Genomic DNA, 25948 nt, shown 5'->3' on the forward strand with positions numbered 1-25948 from the left:
AAAGAATTCCCTGATGTTTTGCATTTCAATATGCTGACTATTAAAAACACCTTGATTTGCTATAAAAATTATTTTTAGGGGGCCTGGGTCACGCAGTCATTTAAGCATTCGACTCTTGCTTTCGGCTCAGATCATGATCTCAGGATCATGAGATCGAGCCCCGACCTGGCTGGGGCTCAGCGCAGAGTCTACTTAAGACCTTCTCTCCCTCTCCCTCTGCCCTTCCTCCCCAACTCCCCCACCCCCTGCTCATGCATATGTGCATGGATGTTCTCTCTCTCTCTCTCTCACAAATAAATCTTACATTCTTCTTTTTAAAGATTTATTTATTTATTTATTTGGGGGCAGGCAGAAGGAGAAAGAGAAAGACAATCCTCAGGCAGACTCCCTGCTAAGTGCAGAGCCCAATGCAGGATTCAATCCCAGGACTCAAAATCAAACCATCTTTCCAACCAACTGAGCCACTCAGGTGTCCCTCAAATAAATAAATAAATCTTTTAAAAAAGTATTTTTCAAACTGTACATTAACTACTTTAAATCTATTTATCTTGACTCCTTCCACTTAATACTAAAATATTGTTATTCTTTACTCACCATTTATACATGTCAATAATCATTAAGTTTGACTATTTTTCTGGACATGTGCCTGTTGAACTCTTAAGTTGAACTCTTTTCTGTTGTTGGAGAGGAGTACCTGAAAAGTAATTTCTTAACTCGAAACTCTTTCTAGCTTTAAAACTGATACAGGCAGTGGATGTAGAGGGAACTATCTTCTTTGAGACCCATTTACATAGGCAGTACATATAAATGTTAAATTAGTTGGTCTTTGCGACAATCTTTAAGAAAAGGCATTATGTAGTTCTGAGAGGTTAAGTAATTCAGTTAGGTATATGTAGCAACTAGTGGAAACCCTTAGAAACCAAGAAGCCAATGCTATTGATTATCATCCAAATATTGTCCATGAAGGGGGCCTAGTTAACGGATTTCATTTATTTCAATCTATCACCAAGTTCACCCTTATTGTGAAGTTAGCTTCATCTAATTATGACACACTTGTTATGTTAAATGCCCATCCTTCAAATTCCAGGATCACCAAGTCACCTTCCAAATGTCTTTTGGCTTTTCTTAATTTCATAGAGAAAAGATAATGATTTCACTGATGAGGGTGATCCAGCTCATGTAAAAGCGGTGTTGGAGTTCTGGTCTTCTCCATCATTCTCTTGAGCTTGGATAAAGTGAATATATCAATGATATATGGATACACTAATAATGGCTTCACAGAATCTGGCTAATGTATTGCTAAGGTAAATAATGCCTCTTTGAGATAGATGACTCATTTCTTCTTCTTCTTCTTCTTTTTTCTTAGATTTTATTTATTTATTTGAGAGAGAGAGAGCATGAGCGGGGGGGGGGGGAAGAGCAGATTCCCCAGCTGAGCAGGGAGCCCAATGTGGGGCTCGACCCTAGAATCATGACCTGAGCTGAAGGAAGATGCTTAACTGACTGAGCCACCCAGATGCCCCAGATGACTCATTTCTAGCTGCTGTCTATGCAAGCACATGGTTTGGTCTACAGGGAACAGATATATAGTTTTCAAAAAATTTTATAGTACAGAGAAATAGAAAAGTCCCAAGGATACTCTTTGGTTACTCTTATTTTATTTAGAAGATCTCACAAGACACAGCAATCCTTTCACATGTTCCAAGGAAGACACTGTAAATATATTTCAATTTTTACTTGGAAACAAAATCCCCATAGCTGAACAACTCATCTGCCCAGTGGAAGAGAAGGCTTATATCATATTTTAGTTATATGGAAAAATCTTAGATAATATTTAATGAATTATAGCTAGACTTGATAAATTTTGTCAGGCTTTTACTTACTGTAAAATTATACCAAATTCAAAATATAGTCACCAAAGGACTCTTACTAACCAGGAAGGCATTATAACAGGAATATAAGGAATAAGGAATATAGGACTCGAGAGTAGAATATAGGTCTAGCGAATTTATCACTCAATTTGTTTTTTTTATGGATTTTAAAATTGCTGTCCTTGAACAAAAAAAAGGAAGAAAAGAAACTCTGAAACCCTATAAAACTGTAGACAGTTTAAAATTACTGGTCATCAGTGACTGAGACCTAACCCCCCACAGTTTATCCATGCTTGTGTGTTCATCTTCAAGCTGAATGTTCCTTAGCAGCTTGTGTTATTTATGTATTTAACAAGAAAAAAAGATATTTCATTTGAATAATTTCTTAATGTGAATTGCCTTTTTCTCTTACTGAAAAATTTCAACTGGAAATACTAAGTGAACCAGAAATTGTCATCCTGTGAATGTCTAAGAAATTATCTATCTGTGTGATCATTTTCTTGCATAATATATAAGGCAAACATTAAAATTCTTGTAATTCCTAACATTGAAAGGAATTGAGAAGATCATGTGGATATAAGCATTGTTTCAATAGAGCCTGTTTCCGTTGCTAATGCAGCAATAATTGTTCTAGCCTTTTGATGATGCCTCATGAAATAAATAAAATTTATATTCTGATAGTATTTGCATCATTCAAAACAGTTTCTAAGCTTCTTTTTCTTCTCCTTCTCTTTCTCCTCTTTCTTCTGATCGCTCTCTTTGTCCTACGATATTTTGAGATGTTATTATTTTACCACTTGGGGCCTACTTCCTGTGCATACCTGAGCACTGCTACTCTTATACAGGAGCAAAGAGCTGGTGGGAGCTCAATCATCCTTCACCACTACAGTACTAACCCAGTAACACACGGCTCCTTCCAAGTTTCCTTTTCCCTTATGTGTAGTAGTTTTTGAAGTTGTTTTTGTTGTTTTCTTGTGTTTTGGTTTTGCCTGATATTATTAAAATATCTTTAGTTTTTAGAATAAATAGTTTAAGTACCAGTTTGCTTTTTATTTATTAAATATCTAAACTAATTTTTATTAATTTTCTTCACTGAAGAAATCAGAAATTAAAAGGGAACTTACTTTCAATTTCCTGATTCAGTAACAGAAATCCAGCCTCAATTTACTACTATTTTTAACTATTATTTTTTTTAAGATTTATTTATTTTCTTGAGAGAGAGAATGTAGAGGAGGGGAGGGGGAGAGGGAGAGAGAGAGAATCTCAAACAGACTCCCCACTAAGTGTGGAGCCTGATGCGGGGCTCAATCTCACGACCCTGAGATCATGACCTGAGCTGAAATCCAGAGTCAGATGCTTAACTGACTGAGCCACCCAAGCACCCCTAAACTGTTATTCTGAAATAAAGTTACCCTTGCATAGAAGTTACAAAATCAGCTTCCCTTAAAGAGAACATCTTTGAAAATCATAGTACAATGATCAAACTCAGAAAATTAAGATTTGTACAACATTATGAACTAAACTGTAGACCTTAGTGAGTGGTATTTTGCCTGTTTTTATATGAACTCATTTTTTTGGTGGGAAGTGGGGTATACAGTTCTGTGAAATTTTGTCACAAGTATTGATTTGTGGAACCAGTATTAACCTAGATACAGACTGTTCCATGACTTCAAAGAAACTCCTTCATGCTACCCCTTTATTGTCATACCCTCCCTGCAACCCCAACTCAATGGCAATAACAGATCAGTTCTCCATCACTATAATTTTGTCATTCCAAGAGTGTTACATAAAATGGAATCATGCTGTGGGTAAGCTTTTGAGATTTTTTTTTCAATTAGTGTAATACCTTTAGGGTTTTCTGCAATTTTTGTCTACCATATATCAGTAGTTCACTCCTTTCTATTGTTGAGTTGTATCAGATGGCACACAGATACTGCTGTTACTGAAAGAACGCTTAGTTATGTAAAATATGGCCTCTCAGCTTTTTTAAAAAAAGTTATATTTTATAGCTCTTTGATTCTCTTTTAGCAGAAATCCTGAGTTCAAAATTTAACATTGACATTGTTTTTGCTTTAGTAGTAAACTCAAGGGATTTGACCAAACTCAATCTAAATTTCATTCAAACCCTAGGCCCTTGTAAAAATGATTTTTTCAAAAAATGAAGCTCAAAAGGATATAAAGCACATTTTTTAAGGCATGCAATTAAATCCTGCAGGTTTACTTTCTAGCTATAATACCCCTATTTATTCAAAGTTGTTTTGGTCTGTCCAGCACCAGTACCTTCGACCAGTAATAGCATTCTGATGAGGCTAATGGTAGGGAAGCATAATGTGAGATAAAGTTTAAAAACATCACATCACATCCCCCAGACACACTGATTTTGGGATGGCATGTGGCAGAAGTTAGGCTAATCAGAGTCAAAGTCGACAAACTCAATAATGGGATATTTGTTACAATACCAAGAAGAAAAACTCCTTTGCTGCTGAAACAATTGTACCACAACATGGAAGCAGCTAGATTAGAATAAGCCAACCAAAAGGAAAGCAATACTGAGGAAGAGGGGAAAAGCAAATCTTGCAGATATCATTTGAATCTTTGGATCTTGCCACATGTGCTTTAAATTAATCCTTTTTGCCTGCTCTGTGAAAATGGATATGGTCCCTTTAAAAATGTTTCTATGCCAGTCAGCATCATGTTAGATGCTGTCAGTAGAGCGCAACAGAGAAACACTGCGGAAGAAAATGGGTTGTGCTTCCTGGTTCCTGTGTGTTGGCTCGGCAGGTTACAGCACCTGCAGCTTCTCTAGCACCCAGGTCCTCCAGTGTATAATGATTTCCTCAGCATCAAGCATCTGCACTGCAGACTGGCTCAGATATTCAGGGGCCAGCATTTTCCCTCTGTCCTTCCTTAGGCCCTTCTGTAGCCTAGTGCCTCCAGTGAGTGAATTACCTCTCCATGAATTTTCTCACATCCTAGAAGGTGCATTTCAGGCAAGTTCCATGGGGAGAACTTCCAGAAAGTTCTGCCAGTGTAGCATTACAGAAGGCTTAGCCATCCAGTGAGCCAAGGCCATGTCCTCTCCAACAAGGTCTGGATCTCAGTCTGGGGCTGAACTTTTCTCAATCTCATCTCTGGGAGTCATGGCTACTTCTTATTATCTGCTATGCCTACATTCTTAAGACCTTTTTACTTCTCCTAGCCAATCACCTGATACTCTAATCCCCTGTGATAATTAATAATTCTTCATATTAAACTTTTCCTATTCAAATTATTATACAGTTTCTCTCTACTGATTAGACCCAGATTGATACACCATGCCTGAGGGCTGAGCTACCCTTGGACTTGTCCATTTTGTGATCTAATAAATTCCACTTTCTGCTGATGTTGGCGATAGGTGGGTTTTTATAACTGGCACTAGAAGAGTTCTGATACAAGTAAGATCCATAAAATTAATAAGGTTAATAAAGACTAAATGATCTTAGAAAGACCTACAAATATTTTTTGTTAAATAGATAGTATTCAGACTTCATTAAATTGACTCAAATTCTAGAGAACTTTTTCTCAGCTACAGAAGAATGATATTATAGTAATACTTTGGAATATGCTTTAAATTATTTTTAAAAACCCTATGAATAAACTTCACAACTTTGATTCAGGGCTTTAGTGTAAGGGACCTGTTTCATGCCAGGCACCTCACCACATGCAGTAGAGAATCCTTCTCTCAGGGAATTGATACTAATCACTCTCTGGTGCTGAATCAATGTAACTAAGTAACCAGTAAGTAGTTAGTGCACTTATATTGATCCAGAGACTATCCAAAATGAACATGTGTGAATGGTGAAAGCAGATTTAACAAAACATATAGATACGGTAAGCTGAGTGTCCTTAAGCAAAGAAATATTGTAAGTTATTTTTAGTTTTGGTTTTGTGCTTTTATTATCTTATTTGTGCACAGAAGTTGGTTCTTAGCTGATTTTTTTTCCACCATGCTATATTAATTGAAAGCAGCTCTTTTATTTTTAGAATAGATATGAATTGTGTAGTCAAATTAAAAATTTAAAAATAGGGGCTCCCGGGTGGCTCAGTCGGTTAAGCATCTGACGCTTGATTTTGGCTCAGGTCATGATCTCAAGGTTGTGAGATGGAGCCCCATGTCGCTCTTGGCGCTGGGCGTGGAGCCTGCTTAAGATTCTCTCTCTCCCTCTCCCTCTGCTCCTCAGCCCTCTTTTCCTCTCCCTTTCCTCTTAGAGAAGAAGGAGAAGAAGAAAGAAAGAAAAGAAGGAAGAAAGAAAAAAGGAAGGAAGGAAGGAAGGAAGGAAGGAAGGAAGAAAGAAAAAGAAAGAAAGAAAGAAAGAAAGAAAGAAAGAAAGAAAGAAAGAAAGAAAGAAAGAAAGAAAGAAGAAGAAAGAAAGAAAGGAAGGAAGAAAGAAAGAAAGAGAAAGAAAGAAAAGAAAAGAAAAAATAACAATATCTTTACAGTCCCTAAAAGATACTGAGTGAGAAAATAGCATATAGATAGATTTGTTTCTGATTCTGCCTGCAATAATATAGGAAAGACCAGGGTGATTTGGATATGAATATTTAATAATTATTGCTTATCTACCAATTTCCAAGTAATTAAGATAATAACAAACAGAAATATGCTAGTTAGAATTTGCCACTAAAGTCAGATCAATAAGCATTTCGAAACGTAAAGAAATAGTAGCTAAAACCCAAACAAGTAGAGTCAAACCTATGTTCACAAGCCTACATTGTCTGTTGCCAACAAAAAGTGGGTGGGAGGAGTCGCCAAACTTTAAGTGTCTGGGTCCTAACTTGTGTTTCTATGACCGCTATAAAAGGGACAAGGACATTATATGGCCAAGAGTTAATAACCTGTTTTCTCCTTCAAAAATGTAGAAGGGTCCAAAAGACTCTAAATTATTTGGATTAGAGGTCTGGCCACTGTAGTTTGGGGTACAGTAGGATTTGGAATATGACACAGATTTGAGGCTTTCGTGGCTAATGTGCTATTTTTAAGAAATGACTTAATTGTGTTATGCCATTAATATCTCTGATTTTTATAGATATTTAGAAAGAACCTATGTATTCTTATCTCAATTTTTTTTGTTTTTAATGAAAGGTTAAATTGATATTTAAACTAAAATCTTGGGTACTTAAAACATGGCCTTTATTGGTCAGAAACTAAAGAACTAGAAACAGTTGTCCATTCATTTGAGAATATGTTTAGACTCATATCAGTATACATGGAAGAAGAATTTTTGTTTCTGCTTTTGTTATTGCATTGTCTATTTTGTTTTGTTTTGTTCTCATCGAAGTCCACTTAATCTAACAACAGCAAAAGGAGGCTTATATGAGGGAGATGGAAAAATAAAATAAGAAGTTCCAACAGAATTGCAGCCTGATGGACATCCAAAATACTGGGAAAGAGACCCAGCTACTTATTCTTTCTACCAGAAACTTTAATGTGCTATTTCATTAGACTCCAAAACAGCCTTTTAACAATGGCATTATTACTCTACTATGGAGAAAAACAGTGAGGACCAGAATAATCTACACTCATGACTCTAGTTCACACCCTACTTCGTTGGAATCCACAACCCAATGTCTCACTAAGCCATGCTGCCTTTTGGTGGGAGAAAGAGGAAGAGAAGAGAAAATGGAGCCAAGATAGACAATGATGAAGAAAAGCTCATTAGGTTATTACCATAGTTTCCTGCTTTTTTGTATGAATTTCTATATCAATGTATACTTCAATTCAGAGACAGATGCCAATGTCAAATACATTGAAGGTTGAAAAATTAATGCAGAATGGAAGAAATATGATAATGAGAGGTGGCACCCTTCTGTTTACTTGGTGGGGCTTCCTTGCAACTAGATGCTGTGTACCACCCATGAAAAGATCTTTGGCTAAGTACGTGATGTGATGTTCCTTCCCCCTAGTCCTTAGACCTCTCAGGTTGCTCCCTGAGGGGGCTAACCCCAGAGGTGCATGAGGGCAGACTTTATCCGTTGCAGAACAACATTTCACTATGCCACTGATGAGATGAGACAAAGGCTCAAACACAGTTATAGGCTCAGTGTTAATCATTTAAAAGATCAGATAATTGAAATTTCCTATGATAGTCAAGATTATGTTTAAGTAAAAAACTTTTCATTAAGATGTTGAAAATCCAACATTTTAAAAGCATCATACACTACAATTATAATTGGCTATTATTTTTTTCTTCCTTTGTGCTTTATTGATTATGCCACTGGCTTCCTAACGACTCCTACCAAAAAAATATTGAAAATATCAGCAAAATAATCTTTAGTGGCATATGGTATCTCTTTTTCATTCCACCACTTTTTTATTTCAATGGAATTCAGACAGCTTCCTGGCAGATGTGTATCGCATTATAAAAGGCTTGCAAAGCTACCTTCAGTAGACTCCAAAACTCTAAAAACAACAGAAACAGTAATAGAAAATAGATACTTCTGTTGAAAATAAAGAAAAAAAGATTTTCTCCTCAAGTTTCGAGAACGTATGGTTTTATTCCCTCTCTCTGATATACATTTAGATCATTTCATTAAACTGTTAGACATGTCTTTCCCTTTCAGCATGAGGAATGCTGTTCCCTAAAAAAAATAACAAGAGGGTTATGGTACCCCTTCTTACTCATTACCTCATGCTGCTAAATAAATCACATTTTCTGCTCAGGTGAAGCCTCAGTAAATTTCTTTCAAAATCTTCTTGGGGCGCCTGGGTGGCCAGTCGTTGGGCATCTGCCTTCCGCTCAGATCGTGATCCCAGGGTCCTGGGATCGAGCCCCACATTGGGCTCCCTGCTCAGCAGGACGCCTGCTTCTCCCTCTCCCACTCCCCCTGCTTGTGTTCCCTTTCTCGCTGTGTCTCTCTCTGTCAAATAAATAAATAAAATCTTTAAAAAAAATCTTATTTATTCCCCTATCATGTTGCTATTCTTTTCCCTGTACTAGATATGCTTAGAATGACTTATACATTCTTACAAAGAAGACACTGCTTCCTGCGTGTGTGTCTTAGGCAACACCTAGTGCACCATGGATGGTGGATTAATATTGAAGAAAACACACTTAGGGACTGTTCATTTCTTCTTTTTAAAGTACTCACAAGAGCATTCTATTTTTGTGACAGGAAATAGCCTAATCTCATTCTATCACATATTTTATCAGAGCTAAAAGAGAGTATATACAAACTGAGGGTCATAGTTTTAAGAGTCAAAACTTGTTTAAAAATAGAATGTGATGGAAACTAAAAGAGGAAGGCCTACCTTATCCTTTGATTATTTTGTAGGGAATTAGGTTTCAAACTTCTACTAACCCCATTTTCATTTATCTGGGCAATGTTTTGCAGGCCTAGGATCCTCACAGCCCTAGCATTTTAAAACCATGTTCCTAGGGCACCTCAGTGGCTCAGTCAGTTAAGTGTCGACTCTTGATTTCAGCTCAGGTCATGATCTCAGGGCACTGAGATTGAGCCCCGCATCAGGCTCCATGCTCTCAGCTTAAGATTCTCTCCCTCCCTTTCCCTCTGCCCTCCCCTGCCCTCCCTCTCCCTCTCTAAAAACAAAACAAATAAAATAATAATAAATAAAATAAATAAAACCATGTTCTTAAATCAAAGCGTACATCTATCTCTAAGAAGCTATACTCTTAAGATCTAGGGAAATAGCACATGCTCAGCTTTGTTTCCTTAAGGATTCCTCATCATAGAGACTTATTGTAAACCGGCCATTAGAATGATTGCTGGCAGTTTCTTGAAATATACATTTTAGAGATAGTTTATACTCAAATAATTGCACCGAACTTATTATCTAGACAAAGTTAAAGCACACATGTGCTGTACGACTTCATGTTCATGCAGGTAGAGAGGGCGGTATGTGTTGTATGCTGCAACATTTCTGACCTCCTACGAACACAAAATTTCATTCTTTAAAAATTTATTGGTGTTCTATAACTGGGAAGCAACTTTGCTTCTTTTATATCTGTCCACTTTCTATTTATCTTACTGTCTCTAATTTATGGGGCCAGGAAAAACATTCCTCTATTTCAACAAGAATTTCTTTGATACAGAAAAACAATGAGTTCTCTGCCTACTGTGACATTTTTTTTGACTAATTAAATAATGACGGAGTTAAACAAGTCCAAATATTAGTTGATGGATGCAACTTGTTGATGTACTTCAGTGGTGCATAACAGTGAGATCTGACAGAACTTCCAACTGTACTATAATAAATCAACTTGATGATCTTAGATTTCTGAAACAAGAAATATAGTAGCTCTTTGAGATCAGATATTTCCTAAGAAAATAAACAGGGATGATGTTGGGAGGGAAGACGTATCAGAAATGTCTCCTAAGTGAATAGCATTTTGGAACACAATCCATAAATTGTCATAATATTCTTCAAAATACCATTAAGCTATGTACTCCATAGCGGGCTGGACCAGAGTACATGCTTTATCCTTCAATTAGTTCTAGCTTCTTTCAAGGGGAAATACACAATATTTGTTTTTAAAAAGAGGCCTGTCTATATAGAAAATGTAACCAATGGATACTCCCACAGATAAGCATAGAGTAGTTCCTTAAAAACTCATCTCTCATAACTGTGTCAAACATAGAAAAAAAAAAGAAAATATATAATACAATTTTTTCACATTTTCTCTCTTCTTGATTGCTACATTACATTTTTGTCCTTGACTCTTGGCTTTTTTCACTCCAAAGAACATTCAGAGTCTGCTCCATTCTTGGCTTTGGTTTTGTAGAATCTGGGTAACAGAGAGAGAAAACTGAGAAAATCAAGAAGAGAAACTGCTTGAAGTAGGAAGAGAGGATTTTAAAAAGAGGAAAAGGAAAAGGAGGGGCCACGGGCTGGATTTCAGGGAAAAAAATTTTTCTTGCGTATTAAGACAAGTTTTGGGGAACAACTGAAAGAAGTAAGAGAATTTTAAGAGATAATGCAATGAATCAAGAATTGGAACATACTCTAACATACTTAGACTACGTTAAAATTATTAAGAATTACAATTAGTGGGCAATGTTTCTTTAAAGCAATCTAGGCTACGAGTAGACCATGTGTGCCTTGGCTTTTATATAGGTTACGTATGATACTCCATTTTTCTTGTAAGTCCTTGATTTCAGGAGGTTCTTCAGGACCAGCATATTCTGAACTCTCTTAATCCTGATTACCATGCTTTATCTAAAAAATTGTTAAAACTTTAGATTTTTACTGGGGTATGGTGTTTAATTTTCCCATATTTGTATTTTTAAATATAAAATTGCTTCAGGCTCACTTGATAAAAAAAGTTTGAATTATTAAAAGGAAAAGTAGAATATCCCATTCACTCCCATTTTCAATGTTCAAGGGTCATCATTATTGACAGTTTTGTTGTATATTGCTGTTAATATATAGCCATGAACATAATTTTTTAATATATTTTTAGTTCCTTAGTACTCAGTCCTGACTCTACAATTGAACAAACACAATTCTTTCCATTAGGTTGGCTCTATAGCTCCCTTAAATGATATAATGCACAGTCATATATTATTGACAACCTCCATCTTGGTAAATCCCTATTTTCTGTCACAACACTTGGGGTGTTTTTTGCCTCCATGTCTATATATGTACTAGTCAGGATAAGCTAAATATTGCTGCATAACAAGCAATTCCATAACACAACTTTTTTTTGACTCACACTGTTGTTCAATGCGGGTCAGTAGGGGCCTCACCTCATTCAAGGACCTGACTGTGTGCTTCCACAATCCCAGAGCAGTAAGGCACAGGATGATCTGGACAGTGGCACCTATAACCTCTACCTGTAAATGAGATACATCACTTCTGTTCCCTTTTCATTGGCCAAAATAAGTTATATGGCCATGCCTAATTTCAAAAGAGGGGAGAAGTAGAATTCCATTAAGTGACTGGAAAGTAGACAGCTGAAAATATTTGTTAAACACAATTCATGACTCAGTATTTTAACACCTATAATTTCTTTTCTGGGGTTACCTCTCAAATGCTAACCACTTTTGGTAACAAGCAATCTTTCACATTATTGCCTTCTATCTTTACCCTCAAATATGCCTTAATGCTCTACATGTGTCTGTCACAGAGGCATATTTTATAAAGCTGAAAAAAAAAAGCCCATTATCAAAAACATTTTTTTAAATTTAATTTTATTATGTTATGTTAATCACCATACATTACATCATTAGGTTTTGATGTAGTGTTCGTGATTGTTTGTGTATAACACCCAGTGCTCCATTCAATACGTGCCCTCTTGAATACCCATCACCAGGCTAACCCATCCCCCCACCCCCTCCCCTCTAGAACCCTCAGTGTGTTTCTCAGAGTCCATCGTCTCTCATGGTTCGTTTCCCCCTCCGATTTCCCCCCCTTCATTTTTCTCTTACTACTATCTTCTTTTTTTTTTTTCATTTTTTTTTAAACATTTTAAGAAGACTGCACAGGTTCCCAAAATATGGACATTAGTTCTAACTGTTTGCTTTTTTTTTTTTTTTAAGGAAATTTGCTTGATACACTATTTCATGGAGTTCCTTAATTTCTGTCCTTATTTCTTTGTTGGGTTAAAAAGGATAAGCATACAACAGAATTTAGACTTAATATGCAGCACAACGCCTGCTATTTGGTTCTTACAGACCTTAGCAATAACAAATGTTTACTGATTAGTAGCCAATGTTTGATATCTTTATTTTTAGACCAGGCTTTCATTTTTTCCAATCCAGTTCACAAAGAGCAAAATCATATGTGAAACAGTCACACTAAACTTGGCTGAAAAGAAAAGGCTCTGACTACAGTGCCTGGAAGAATGCTTATTCATCATTCCCTAGCCCGGCATATTTCTCTGTAGAGACAAGAGCATAGACTGCGGCCATGGAAAATCTGGGGAAATACCATTTATGCTACATCAAACTTGAGCCCACTCAGGCAATGTAAATCTTTCCCATATGTGATGACTGATTGTTGCCCAGCCTCCAAGTCTAAAAGAGACACTGTAAATATTCCAAATACTCCTTTTTAATTTCTACCAAGAGTCTGCAGCTGTCTTTATGCTTGCGGTTGAAAGAATGTTTCTCTAATAAACTGGAAAGAGAGATAATTCACCCTGGGAAAAGGAAAGGGACACAATCTTGGATTTCAGGTATAAATTGGAGGCATTTCCATATCCCGGAATAGATCTAAATTTCAATAAAAATAAATTGCCCTTTAAAGTGTAGATACAATAAAATTAAAGACAGCCAAAACACAATCTATCTTGAATTTGGAACTGTATTCTAAGACTCTCCATGCCTTGGTCCAGGATATTATTATAAGGGCCGTTTTTAGAACCTGAAATCAAGATATGTGATGTGATAAGGAATGATTTTTATTGCTAGATGGAGAGCAGGAGGCAGTTGGAGAGAGGTAATATGGCCAATGAACTGTCAGATTTCCCAAGGCATTTAGGTGATTTAAAGTAGGGCTTCTCAAAGGGTGGTCCATGGACAACCTGCATCATAATCACCTGGAGTTTTTGTTAAAATACATATTCCAGGTCCCATACCAGGTTTACTGAATCAGGCACTCTGGGCACAGGCCCAGAAATCTGCATTTTAAGTTCTTCAGCTATTTTTTGTAACTTCTAAAAATATCTAATACCCACAGGTTTACTGAGAGAAGACAAGAAAAAAGAATACTTAAAATCAGGGCACTAGAAGACAGGCAATGAAACATTCTAACTTAGAACTTAAAGCAAGGAGATGTACAAATCTAGTGGTCTTTAGAGGAGAAAATCATACTGATGGCTTAATAGGACTTCCCAAGGTAATTTTGAAGAATCCTCGACATTGCATCTCAAGGAGGGGCAAACATAATCCCAATCCCCAGTAACAGTCTCTCTAGGGAATGAATTAAAATGGCTGGCACTAACTTCCCTACCCCTAAGACCTTCTGGTAGTCTACCGTGCATATCAGGGTTCCAGAATAGGCCTAGTCTTGCAGAATACCTGGCTTTCTCTGATTACTACCATTTGACTCTCAATGCTAGCTCCATACTTTCTAGGATTAGTTTTGGGTTCTCCTATTGTGACCCGAGTTTTTGCTTTTTTGGCGTCTTGGTTTCTATCTAGTGTCTGACACCCCAGTTGCTCAATGAGCCTGCATTTTGTTTTCCATTTTACTCTTATGAAGGGTCCTATCCCTGAACTCCACTGATCTGCTGACTGATTTCCCCGAAAACAAAAGCCTGCTTGACCTGTTTAGAATACTATTCTTTGATTGCCTGACATCTCTCTGGCTGGCTGGATCTCATTTGCCACATGATGGTACCCCTGATATGACCGCTTCCCCAAATTGCACCCCGATGTTGTTAAGCCTATGGGATGCCATGCCTGGCCTTTCAGAAAAGATTTTTGTTCAGAGCCCGCATTTGCATTTGCATTTGCATTTGCATAAAGTAACAATCTCTTGCCCCACCCCTGCATACCATCCCCTCTCTGTCTGCACATTGGGTAATAGGAAACTGGGCCCTACACAGACAGTTGCCAAGTTTGGGCCAAGAAATTCCACAAATGTCCCAGAGGACCAGTGAAAACTTAAACAGGCCATACTTTGGAAAATTCTCCTATCAGTCAGTTGAGTTAAGAACTTAGATTTTCATAGGGAATTTCTTGGTGAGTCCAAATTTAGCCTTTACTCTGAGTAAACTATAATCCCCTCAGAAAGCCAGTAAGTGATTTTTTTTTTTTTTTCCTTTCTGTCCCTTGATCTCTATGGAGCCCAGAGACTTGGAGCAGACGTTACTTTTTGGGCAGCTTAGCTGTGCTTTAAGAAAGAACTTGGGTAAGGATCCCTCATTACCAGTACGGGATCACTTTATAAGGCACTTTTAGGCTGGCAATAATCTTTCTGAGCAATTTACCAAAGTTTCAGTATTTTCTTTCCTTTAAAAAAAAAGGTTTTATTTATTTCTTTATTTGACAGAGAAAGAGAGAGCACAAGCTGGGGGTGGGGTGGGGAGGACAGCAGGCAGAGGGAGAAGCGGCTCCCCACTGAGCAGGGAGCCCAATGTGGGGCTCGATCCCAGGACCCTGGGATCATGACCTGAGCTGAAGGCAGATGCTTAACCGACTGAGCCACCCAGGAGCCCCAAGTTTCAGTATTTTCTCTGTGTCACTTAAGATAACATTGGTAAGGAATAGAGACATAACAGATGCTTCTGGTCCTTAGAGATCAGAATTTGGATGAAATGGAAACTAAAAAATGAAGTTCTATTAAGCTGTCTAGAGTAGAGATTCTCCTATAAGATTCTCCTAAAAGATTTTACTCTTTTCATCCCTAATTTTCTCACCCCTATGCTCAAAACCTAAACAGGTCAAATTCTATACTTTGTTTTCCTAACCTTGATATTCCTCCAAATGCAAAAACAAACAAGTATAGTTTAGACTTTGACAAAACTATAAAACATTATTTGTATATTAGCGTTTTCTATAGTAAAATAGGCAGCTGAAAATAATGGGTTAAGTTAAAAAATGATTTATGTAGAAGGAAGGAATGGATGTTGGTAGACAGTTGGCAGACAATCAAGTGTATAAAATGTAACTCCCTTATTCTTTTACGTTGTCAGGTGGCTGAAATGCAATCTTAGTTAACCCAGGGCCGCCACTTTCCTGGGAGCCGTCTGATGTTGGAGACATCTAGGTCTCCAGGTCTTGGATGGAGGAGAGTAGGAATCTGCTCCAGGATCATTATCCTTTGCATACAGAGGCATGTCTGAGATGTTGATTTCCTTGTCTGTTCTTGGACTTCAGTCTACAAACCCTGGGACAAAGTCCTCCTTGGCCTTGTCCCTGGCTTTTCCAGGTTTGCCTCTCACTGCTTCTTCTCCTCTCTTGGCTGCACTGAGGACATGGGATAATTTTGGACACGTCTGCCTACATACCCATTTTGAATATCCCGGTACCAAGCAGAACGGCACTAAACAACGATTTGAGTTTGTAGCCTCCGTGTACTTCATACAGGAAGTTATTCAGAGAATCCTCTGTTCTTGGATTCCCTCAGTCTGGTCCAGGTTTTTCGTTCTGTCTCCCAGGTACCCACTTCAGGTAGTGGTGCAGGGGGTGACTCAGAATCCCACCGTTCTCCAAGCAGCCAATGTCCCTTTGTTTCCCTCTGATTCTTCTCTTTGGCCCCCTGCCATGAGAACCATTATCTGCTTTTAGGGATGGGATAAGGAGAATGGGTTTATTTTGCTGTTTTTTGTTGTTGTTGTTATCATTTAAACTTTGGATCCTGAGGATTTATGGAGTTAACTTTTGAAACTCAAAAACCATTGCAAACAAAAATCTCCAAAGCAGTTTTTTCTTAATTATCCTTTTTCTGAAGCAGTATTTGTCATGAAAGGAATGAGATTTGGGAAAATGTAAGGGGACAGACCATGAATGAATATCAAAATATCTCTTGAATTTCAGCACTCAGTCTAAGCCTCCATCCTATAAAGGGACTGCTGAAACTCTGACAAAGGGTGAAGAAGCTGAGACAAAGTTTAATTTTGGTGAAATGGGTGAAGGTGTTTAAAAAAACAAAGAACATCTGGGGCGCCTGGGGCGCTCAGTTGGTGAAGTGCCTGCCTTCGGCTCAGGTCATGATCCTGGAGTCCCGGGATCGAGTCCCGCGTCGGGCTCCCTGCTCAGGGGAGAGCCTGCTTCTCCCTCTGACCCTCCCCCCTCTCATGTACTCTCTCTCTCTTTCTCGCTCTCTCAAATAAATAAATAAATCTTTAAAAAATAAATAAATGAAAAAAATGAACATCTGAATGACCATTGGCTTTAATATGAAATTTGAGTAAATATGAAATAAAATCTATATAGAGCAAAAACCTGGAATATTTTACCCAGAGAGAAAAAGAAAGAAGCTCACCGCTCTTGCTTATATTCTTATACTCTCCTTTCGACTAACCAGATGTTTGCTGAGACAGGCTGGCTAATCCTTCAACATGTCCTTATGTGAGAATACCTCACACGGGATTTATGCCCCTTTGTAACAACAAGCCTAGAGCAATATTGGGCCCCTAAATTTGTCATCCATTGGCAGGCACTGTGTTAAGCACTGGTCATCCAAGCCTGTCAGACAAAGTCCCTGTCCTCAGGGAGCTAATAGTGCAGCTGGGCTAGGAAAGTGGGCCAGTAAGCATGAAGTTCAAGTGCAAAGTGGTGAAAACCATAGAGACCAGTCATGGGAGTTCAGGGTAGGGATGGAGTCAGGGAGAGCATCTCAGAAGAAGATGACCTCTAGAAAGACAAGACTGAGGAACACTGTAGGCCAAAAGGCCACCACGAGTGGCAAATAATACAAAGGGGAGATGGAATAAAGGCTGGGGCCAGGTGTTTATATGAGAAAGTGACAAATCTGTGTGGAGGGAGAACCTTCACTCTTGAAAAGGTACTTCTCCCAAGCCGTTTCCCCAGTCTGCGTGTGCGTGTGTGTGATAGTTCATATTATAATATTGGCACAACATAATGTTAGTATTTTTTTTTTGAAATGTACAAATATGTATCTGACACAGAGATTTACTTTTCTTCAGAGAACACTGTGGAGCACTGGGAGTTGCACTTTCGGGATGATTCATAAATATTTCATTATTTTATTTGTGATGTATGTCAGTAATTCCCATTTGTAGAGCTGAGGAAGTTTAAAGTCAAGCAAACAGTATTTGAAAGGTTTTCTCTACCAATAAGCAGCTCCTGTGAATTAAAAGAGGGTGGAGGGGCATCTGGGTGGCTCAGTCAGTTAAGCATCTGCCTTTGGCTCAGGTCGTGATCCCGGGGTCCTGGGATGGAGCCCCACATTGAGCTCCCTGCTCAGCAGGGAGCCGGCTTCTCCCTCTCTTCCCTGCTCATGCTCTCTCTTGCACGCACATTCTCTCTCTCAAATAAATAAATAAAATCTTAAAAAAAAAAGAAAAAAGGAAAAGGGGGTGGATCTCTAATACACACACTGGATTCCAACTATTCCTGCATGACACTGAAAAATGGAGGAAGAAGGAAAGAGAAGACTCAGATTTATTTCTATTGTGATTTTTAGACTATTCAATGCATTCCAAAAAGTTGCGAGTAAAACTGCAATGTATGCATTCTTAGAGAGGAAACATCCTTTAGACTTCTTTAGATCACTGATATGTCTCTTAGCCTAGTTTGGCCTGCTTTGGTCAGATGAAATATGTGGGGGCTTCAATACAAGATCCTTAAGACCCCATGCAAAGTCCCTATTGTCTGATTTATGCAACTTCCATTCATAAGTAATTACTGAGTAGATTAAGGAAATGAAATAAGCCACAGAACCTTTGATGCTAAGAAAGAGCCAAAGTCCTCTGACAGAAATAGCTTAGTCTCTGGGGGAAAGCACTAGAGAAGACACTAGCAATCACTTTCAAAAAACTGGTATTGGATTCAAGGACAAATGGTCAGTGTATCTACCCAAAGTGAAAGGCATGTGTCAGCTTAGAAAAACTAAATCAATCTATTACTCTAAGATAACATTATAGTGAAATAATATTCCTGGCATACATCTGAAACCCCTTAGTCATTACTCTGGAGTATATCCACTTAAATTTGATTATGTCATTGCATTGATTCTTAAATTCACAGAAAGAGAAGCAATCTGCAAATGAGGCAGAGAGCCTGTTGTTAAAAACCTGGGATAGGTTCCTGGCTACTCCACTTGTTTGTTTTGTGACTATAAGATTGAATCATAAAGAATAAATAAAGAAAATCACAAAGAAACACCGAATAAAGAGAAGTGTTTATTTGCAGCACGCAAATATTCCTAAAAAAAAGTTTTCCTTTTCTTGCTACTCTTTCTTTTTTGTTGTTTTTCGTTTTTTCTTCTAAAATTTTATTTAAATTCAAGTTAGTTAACATATAGTGCACTATTCATTTCAGGAAGAGAATTTAGTGATTTATCACTTACATATAATACCCAGTGTTCATCACAACAAGTGCCCTCCTTAATACCCATCACCCATTTAGTCCATTCCCCCCACCCAACTCCCCTCCAGCAAAAGAAAAGAATGGGCCAGGAGATGCTTTCATCTCAAACTGAAATAAAACATCCACCTACTTTTGTTTTACCAACACTTTAAATTGGGCTAAGGTTACTGGAATTATTTGGGTTTAACTTCAGAGTAGCTTTCTTAAAAAAACAAAACAAAACAAAAAAAACAAATTGAAGTCATAAAGAATAAACCAGTCTCTTTATGATTATCTGGATTGCATTTTTAAGGAATGTTTAGCATAAATCTAATAAAATGTACTCTTTTGAGTACTGGATGAAGGAAGGCATGGAAAGAACACAGACCACTATGACCCCCACACATATATGGGTTTGATACATGTTAACCATGATTGGTACGTTTATTACACTTCTTTTATGTGAGGAAATGGAGGCTTAGAAATGTTAAAGTCACCTGCATACAATGATACATGCAAAATGTGCCAGAGCTAAGCCTCAAATCCTGTAATTCAACTCCATAGGTCCTGCTCTTAACTATGTACTCAAGACTCACTGAAAATTTAGGGTGTGTATGGGGGAAATATGTATACATACATATAAAAGACATATATACATATTTCTTTAAATTGTCAACAGTGTAGGGGTGCCTGGGTGGCTCAGTCGTTAAGCGTCTGCCTTCAGCTCAGGTCATGATCCCAGTGTCCTGGGATCGAGCCCCACATCTGGCTTCCTGCTCGGCGGGAAGCCTGCTTCTCCCTCTCCCAATCCCCCTGCTTGTGTTTCCTCTCTTGCTGTGTCTCTCGGTCAAATAAATAAATAAAATCTTAAAAAAAAATAAAAAATAAATTGTCAACAGTGTAGAAGACGGACCAGAGTGGCAAAGGATTGGAGAGAGGGAGACCCGGACCAGTAAGGAGACAATGGGTTAAGAAGAGATCACTGAATTCTGAGCAAGATAGTGGTCATGGGGATGAAAAAAAAGCAAAGACTATAAATTTTAAAACTCTATAATAACTGTCACCTGGTTGCATAGGAATTGAGGAAGAAGGGGCGCCTGGGTGGCTCAGTCATTAAGCGTCTGCCTTCAGCTCAGGTCATCATCCCAGGGTCCTGGGATCGGCCCGCATCGGGCTCCCTGCTCGGCGGGAAGCCTGCTTCTCCCTCTCCCACTTCCCCTGCTTGTGTTCCCTCTCTCGCTGTGTCTCTCTCTGTCAAATATATAAAATCTTAAAAAAAAAAAAAAAGGAATTGAGGAAGAAGGTAACAGATGAAGGACTGGTTGGAGTGAGGGAATGATACAGAGTTCGAAGTCCTGGAATATCTGAGACAGCCTTGTACTGGGAGCTCTGACAAGCAGGGCAGGCACATAAGGTTGTGGGGTTAAAGCTGGGCCTGAAATCCCGCCCACTTCCCCACCAAGTCAAAGACCCTACTACAAGTGTTGCGCATCCAGAAAAAGGAAACCTATATCATAGCTTGTACTAACTGTGGGTTCCAAGAGGTCTTGCCAACCAGATCTCTAGACTGGGCTTTAAGTCAAAGCCATGGGACTGGCTGCAATCTTCTGAGGGAAACAGAATAATGGTAGGGACATAAAACAAACACAGACACCCAGAGCAAGGAGGTGGGAAGAAGACAGGAGCCCTCTCAAGAGAGTCAAGAAAAGAAAGGTAGAACCGTCGGCTCATACAAGATCCCTAACATAAAAGATAGAACTATTTCAAGAAGAGCATGGCAGCAAACAGTATAAATGGCAGAAAAAGCAGAGGTGAGCAATGGCTAAAATGCTCTGGATATAACCATTAATTCAGCCATCCTTAGCAACCTCTGAGAGGTAATTTCAGTATTGTGGTAGAAATAAATGCCAAAGTGCAAAGAGTTTTACAGTCAGGGGGAGGTGGGAAAGCAAAAACAGAAAAAAATTTGTTTCTTCTTGGCATCAGGAAGAGAGAGCTTCATTGAGAAAGTTGAGTGTTTGTTTGTTTGTTTGTTTGTTTAGTGTAGCAGACGCCTGGATATTGGTTACCCACTGAGGAAAAGCAAAGGTGCAAGTAAAAGGACATAATTTATGAAGCAAGTCCTGGTTTCATCCTGATAAATATTTTGTTTAAAAGTTCCATAAACACGAGTGGCCCAGGAAATGCTTTAGCAAATACTCATTAACAAAGTGACAGCTATTTAAAAATGTTCCCATAGCTATTATATGTTTATCACCCCTTGTGTCATAAAGACTTCTAGCATGGAATCTTGAGTTCTTTCCTTAGTATGAGAACCCTTCTGTTCCCTGGGGATTTTCAGAGAATAGGGTACATGGTTGACCTCTTACTCAGACAGAAGGAAATTATGCTTTCACCTCTGGCCCCAGAGGAAATTTATCACGCAGTCATTACTTCTGGATGAACATTGAAATGAGACTGAATGCTGGAAGCCTGGGTTCTACATGAGCAATATTTCTGGACTTAGTTCCCCTACACTGCCAAAAGAGGGACTTGGACTTGCAGATTTCTAAGTCATTACAGTTCTAAAATAACCCAATGACCACAAATCACCTGTAAATGAATGCTTATTCTTATTTCATGTATGACAGAATACACCGAAACAAGTAGGTCCCCAACAATGGGGAGCGCATAGAATAGTATGCAGTTGTATATTATTCTTTTCCAAAGCGTTCTGAATAATATAGAAAAAGTTCCTAATAAAATGTTAAATGAAGCCTGGTGGAATCCAAATTTGCAGTTTAAACTAATTTTGTAAAAGTAAAACAAAACAAAATATTGATACTATATTATATACTCAGATACAGAAAGAAATCTAACAATAGGAATGAATCCACTAGAGCGTGAAATTGGTGACAATAATTTATTTCTCCTTGGGGCACCTGGGTGGCTCAGTTGGTTGAGCGTCTGCCTTCAGCTCAGGTCATGATTCCAGGGTCCTGGGATCGAGTCCCACGTGGGGCTCCCTGCTCAGCTGGGAGCCTGCTTCTCCCTCTTCCTCTGCTCATGCACTCTCTCACTCTTTCTCTCTCAAATTAATAAATGAAATCTTTAAAAAAAATTATTTCTCCTTTTATATTGTCACTCTCTTCATAATCATTACAGTTGTTAGCTTTCTTGTGAGTTATGTAGGGGATTTTATACCCCAGGTTTGCAGGGAGGTTGTTTTCCTTTGTATTCAATTGTATTCAATTCAACTTATACCATTTTCAGGGGTGGAGATGGAGGACCTGCAGACACCATCTTCCCTGCTGGACTCAAGCTACACCGCAGAGAAGGACCACAGAACACATCTTTGTATTAAACACACTCAAAAGCAAGCAGGCTAGAGAGAGAAGCTAAAGCAAAATGGAAATTGTTCCTTAGAAACACTATTACTGTTTTTGTTAGCTTGTAAAGATATTACTGTTTGCCTAGAGCTCTATAACTTACATAATCTTTAAAAATTACTCTCTAAAATTTTAAGATAACCAAAATAATATTTGGCCTAAAAAACTGTCTTAGACTCAGCCACGTTTATCTGTCCTTCTAATATTCTGGTGTTTTCCCCAATAATAATAACAAATCAAATAATATTAATAAAATAATATTAATAGAATAATATTATTAATAATATTAATCATAACATTACTTTTTAAAAGCAGCATCTACTTGTAACAAATGAATTCTAAATTCCACAATACCTTCAGCAAAATAAAGGGTAGAGGAGAAATGCCTTCATGTCTTCCAACTCTGCTTTTTAAATTATTACTGACTATAGGCACCTATAGAAATTCATAGTTCTAAATTGCTGTTTGCTAACAGCAATTTCATAATTTATTAATGGTATTGCTTAATGAAGTTTTTATGTTTTCGCATAACCCAACAGTAAACTAAATAACAAATGCTCCAATAATAAAACATGAAGAAAAATATAATGGTTTTAGTATTATTTTTTGGTAATGCCCTTTTATTTTAAGGATTGGAAGTTATATTCATTCAATAGACATTTATTGCATAACTAAAATGAACAAAAAGAATCTTAGTCTTTGACCACATCACCTTTTAAATTGTCCAATTTAGTATATTAAGTAAAGGGCAACAGAGGAGAACATACTTGTGCCAATTAGAGCATCTTTCCTGAGAGGCTGAAATTGAAAATGAACTCAGTTCTGATTTTTATGAGAAGAAAACAATGATCTCTTTCTCTGTTCAACAACTAAGGCAATATTTATAACTTCTCTTCCTTGTCCACAACCTACAGCATTGGACTTGACAGCTCCTTGAAATACATTTGCTCACCGAATTCTAATTCATGAGGGGCTATGTTCTGAGGCTTCTGGAGCAGTCTCACAAGGCTGTGTCAAGAAAGACCCTTATAAAGCATCACCAGTGAACACCTACAGGCTTCTTCTCTTCCTAGTTGTAAAAAGCACTTTCTAAATGGAAGTCTTCGTAAGTGTATATTCATCAAAGCACTGAGTTCTCAGGAATTTTAAGTTTAGGTCTTGTGATAATATAGTTCTCCTTGTCAAATACATATCCTTTCATATGTCAGATTTCCTAATTAGGTAAGCCTGTGAAAATTACATTTTGATTAAACTGAAAGACTTAATCAAGTATAAAAAAAAGCTTTATTGTATTGACTTAAAATAGCATATTCAATTTTAAAGAGTTATGTTTCAATTGGAATAACATTTTATTTTAAAATAACCCATGCCATTAATGAGGGACAAAAATAAGCAAAATCTCTAGCTTATAGATGATGCTTCTAAACCTATGTGGACCCTAAATTCAATGTTGCAGACAAAGGCAGTCCCTGAACTCATGGTTTCAAACATAGTTTGTCATTTACACCACAAGATACTTTAACACCCAGTAACAATTTCTAGAGTGACTAGACAAAACTTGTATTAAAAAAAATGATATGAGCAAAATAGGCCTCTAAGACAAAGGTCCTCACACATAATTCTAAATAAAGCTGTATGGTCAAGTCATTAGCAATGGACTACTTAAAGCTGGAATTTAGAATTGCCCCGGACTCGGTTTATCGCTTTTTGTATTTGTCTAATATATCCAGTTTTCATTTTTTTCACAGGTAAAGTGGGATTAATTATCAAGATCACTGAGAAACCAGTGATTCCTTTTGCTCTGCAGTGCACAACATAAAAAATACTGAAAGGTAAGAAAACATATTCTGCTACAAAATTCAGGGCCTCATAGTATTTTCAACTTAAAAGAAATTACGAGTAAGTGAGGATAGAATTAAAGAAATCAAGATATTATTGAGACAATTGAAAAATATATGTTTTCTCCTTAAAGCATAATCTCCACACAGAAGAACTGCATGGACTAGAAGCTGAATATTTTGTCCCCTTCCCTAACCCTTTCCTACAAAGCCTTAGGATGCGGTGTCCCACCCTGCAGTATGTGAATAAGCGTTATGTGTAAATGGAACCAAAATAAAATACTTAGTACTTGATTAATATTAAGTCTGCCCCTTGAGATGTGGTTAGTCACTGATTCCTTGACACATACCTCCAGGAACTTTATAAAAAGGAGAACAAACAACACTCTCTGTGTCTGATGTAGTAATGCCTTCCTTATCCCAAAGTCCCTTCCATGGCAAATTCTCCTACAGAACACAACTAAGAACTTGGATGCAAACCAAAAGTCCCCTGAGCACCTAAAATAGATGTCACTGAGTCTATGCACTTTGGCACGTGCACTTTCCTCATAAGAGAATCTCTTGGTCCCTCAGATAAAGTTACTGCTTCTCATTCCTTCCATAATTTTTTTATAAACTTTTTTTTCTAGTTTTCTTGGGCATAGCATAAAAGAAATAATAATTATAAAGACATGGTTGAGGTTGAAGGGAGTTGTTAGAAGAATGCAAACTGTCCGCACCCATAAGAAGTCACACTTCCACATGGATGATGAACACAGGAGGAAAAAAGTCCTATACAAATAATACAATTTAAAAAAGCATAGTGATTACGGGACCTTTTGACATAAGATGTAACAGCCTTACATACCACAAAATAGGCCCCCAATGTATCATTACATTATTGAATAATATCTATATCTACAATGAATCTACAATATTATCTACAATGTATATCCATGATAAGAAGGCTGGGTAATTAAGAGAAAGTTAAATTGAATTTAGTTCCCTCCAGAGAGATCTCAAAATATATACTGGATTTCAGAAAGTTAACAATCCAAAAATGGCTACATTCTTTCTAAGACTTCTTCCGTGGTAAACTTGTAAGCTTCACTTTTGGGGAAGTCCACAAATGTGGAGCTCCTTAATTGTCTCATTCCTCGTTTATTGACCAGCCGCCAGAATTATCTATTAACTAGTCAGGCCTCCGGGGAAAGAGTGACACTTTAGATCATGGTGTCCACCCCACTGCCCTTTTGGGCTATTTCTCTTCTGCTCTGAGAGCTTCCATAGCTCAGTGATTTGAGATCTTGGAAATGTCCATTTAAGAGGGAAGAGCTTAACGAAGATAAACTTTATAGGAAAATTAAAAACAAAAAAAGGCTTGCCAGAATTTTTTTTTAAATAAGTGGAAATGAAGGGAAGGAGTGTTAAAATGAACAATTAACGATAGAAGGAGATTAAAGGTAAAATCCTAATTCAAAATTGTGTGTTTTCCAGGTCAGATCCACCAAGCTGTGATGAGGTCAGTGAGCCTTTCCCGAGTCCGTTTAAAGTGCTTGGAGCTGCTCGGTCTTGGTCCTCCTATCTGATTGGCTCTATCCTGGCTCTATACTTCCAGTCGAAGATGAATTAGCCTATCCCTCCCCCTCAATCAAGAGCATTCTGCACATTCCATAATATTAAAGCATATCTTTCTTTATGCGACGTGAACAACAAAACATAAAACCATCCAGGACAAGATACGAAAAAGGACAAAGTTTGCAAAATAAAATAACAAAAACGACCATCAGGTTCCTGAAAACAAAACAAAACAAACCCCAATCCTAGTAGCTTTAAACATCAACAGCCACAAAACAATACAGCGAAGAAGCTAAGGTATTTTAAAGAGTGTGTTTTCTCTCAGAATAGAGGCGAG

General features: G+C 37.7%; 1 protein-coding gene across 4 annotated transcripts in view; it reads right to left on the reverse strand.

Annotated features, from left to right (window-relative positions):
• Positions 1-25948, reverse strand: part of ARHGAP24 (Rho GTPase activating protein 24) — a 489891-nt gene that overhangs the window by 175970 nt on the left and 287973 nt on the right. The gene's annotated exons all lie outside the window — the stretch shown is intronic.

The sequence above is a fragment of the Eumetopias jubatus genome, unplaced genomic scaffold (genome assembly GCF_037043125.1).
Source record: "Eumetopias jubatus isolate StellerSeaLion01/CBP00866 unplaced genomic scaffold, mEumJub1_p1.0 scaffold_2, whole genome shotgun sequence".
NCBI lineage: Eukaryota > Metazoa > Chordata > Mammalia > Carnivora > Otariidae > Eumetopias > Eumetopias jubatus.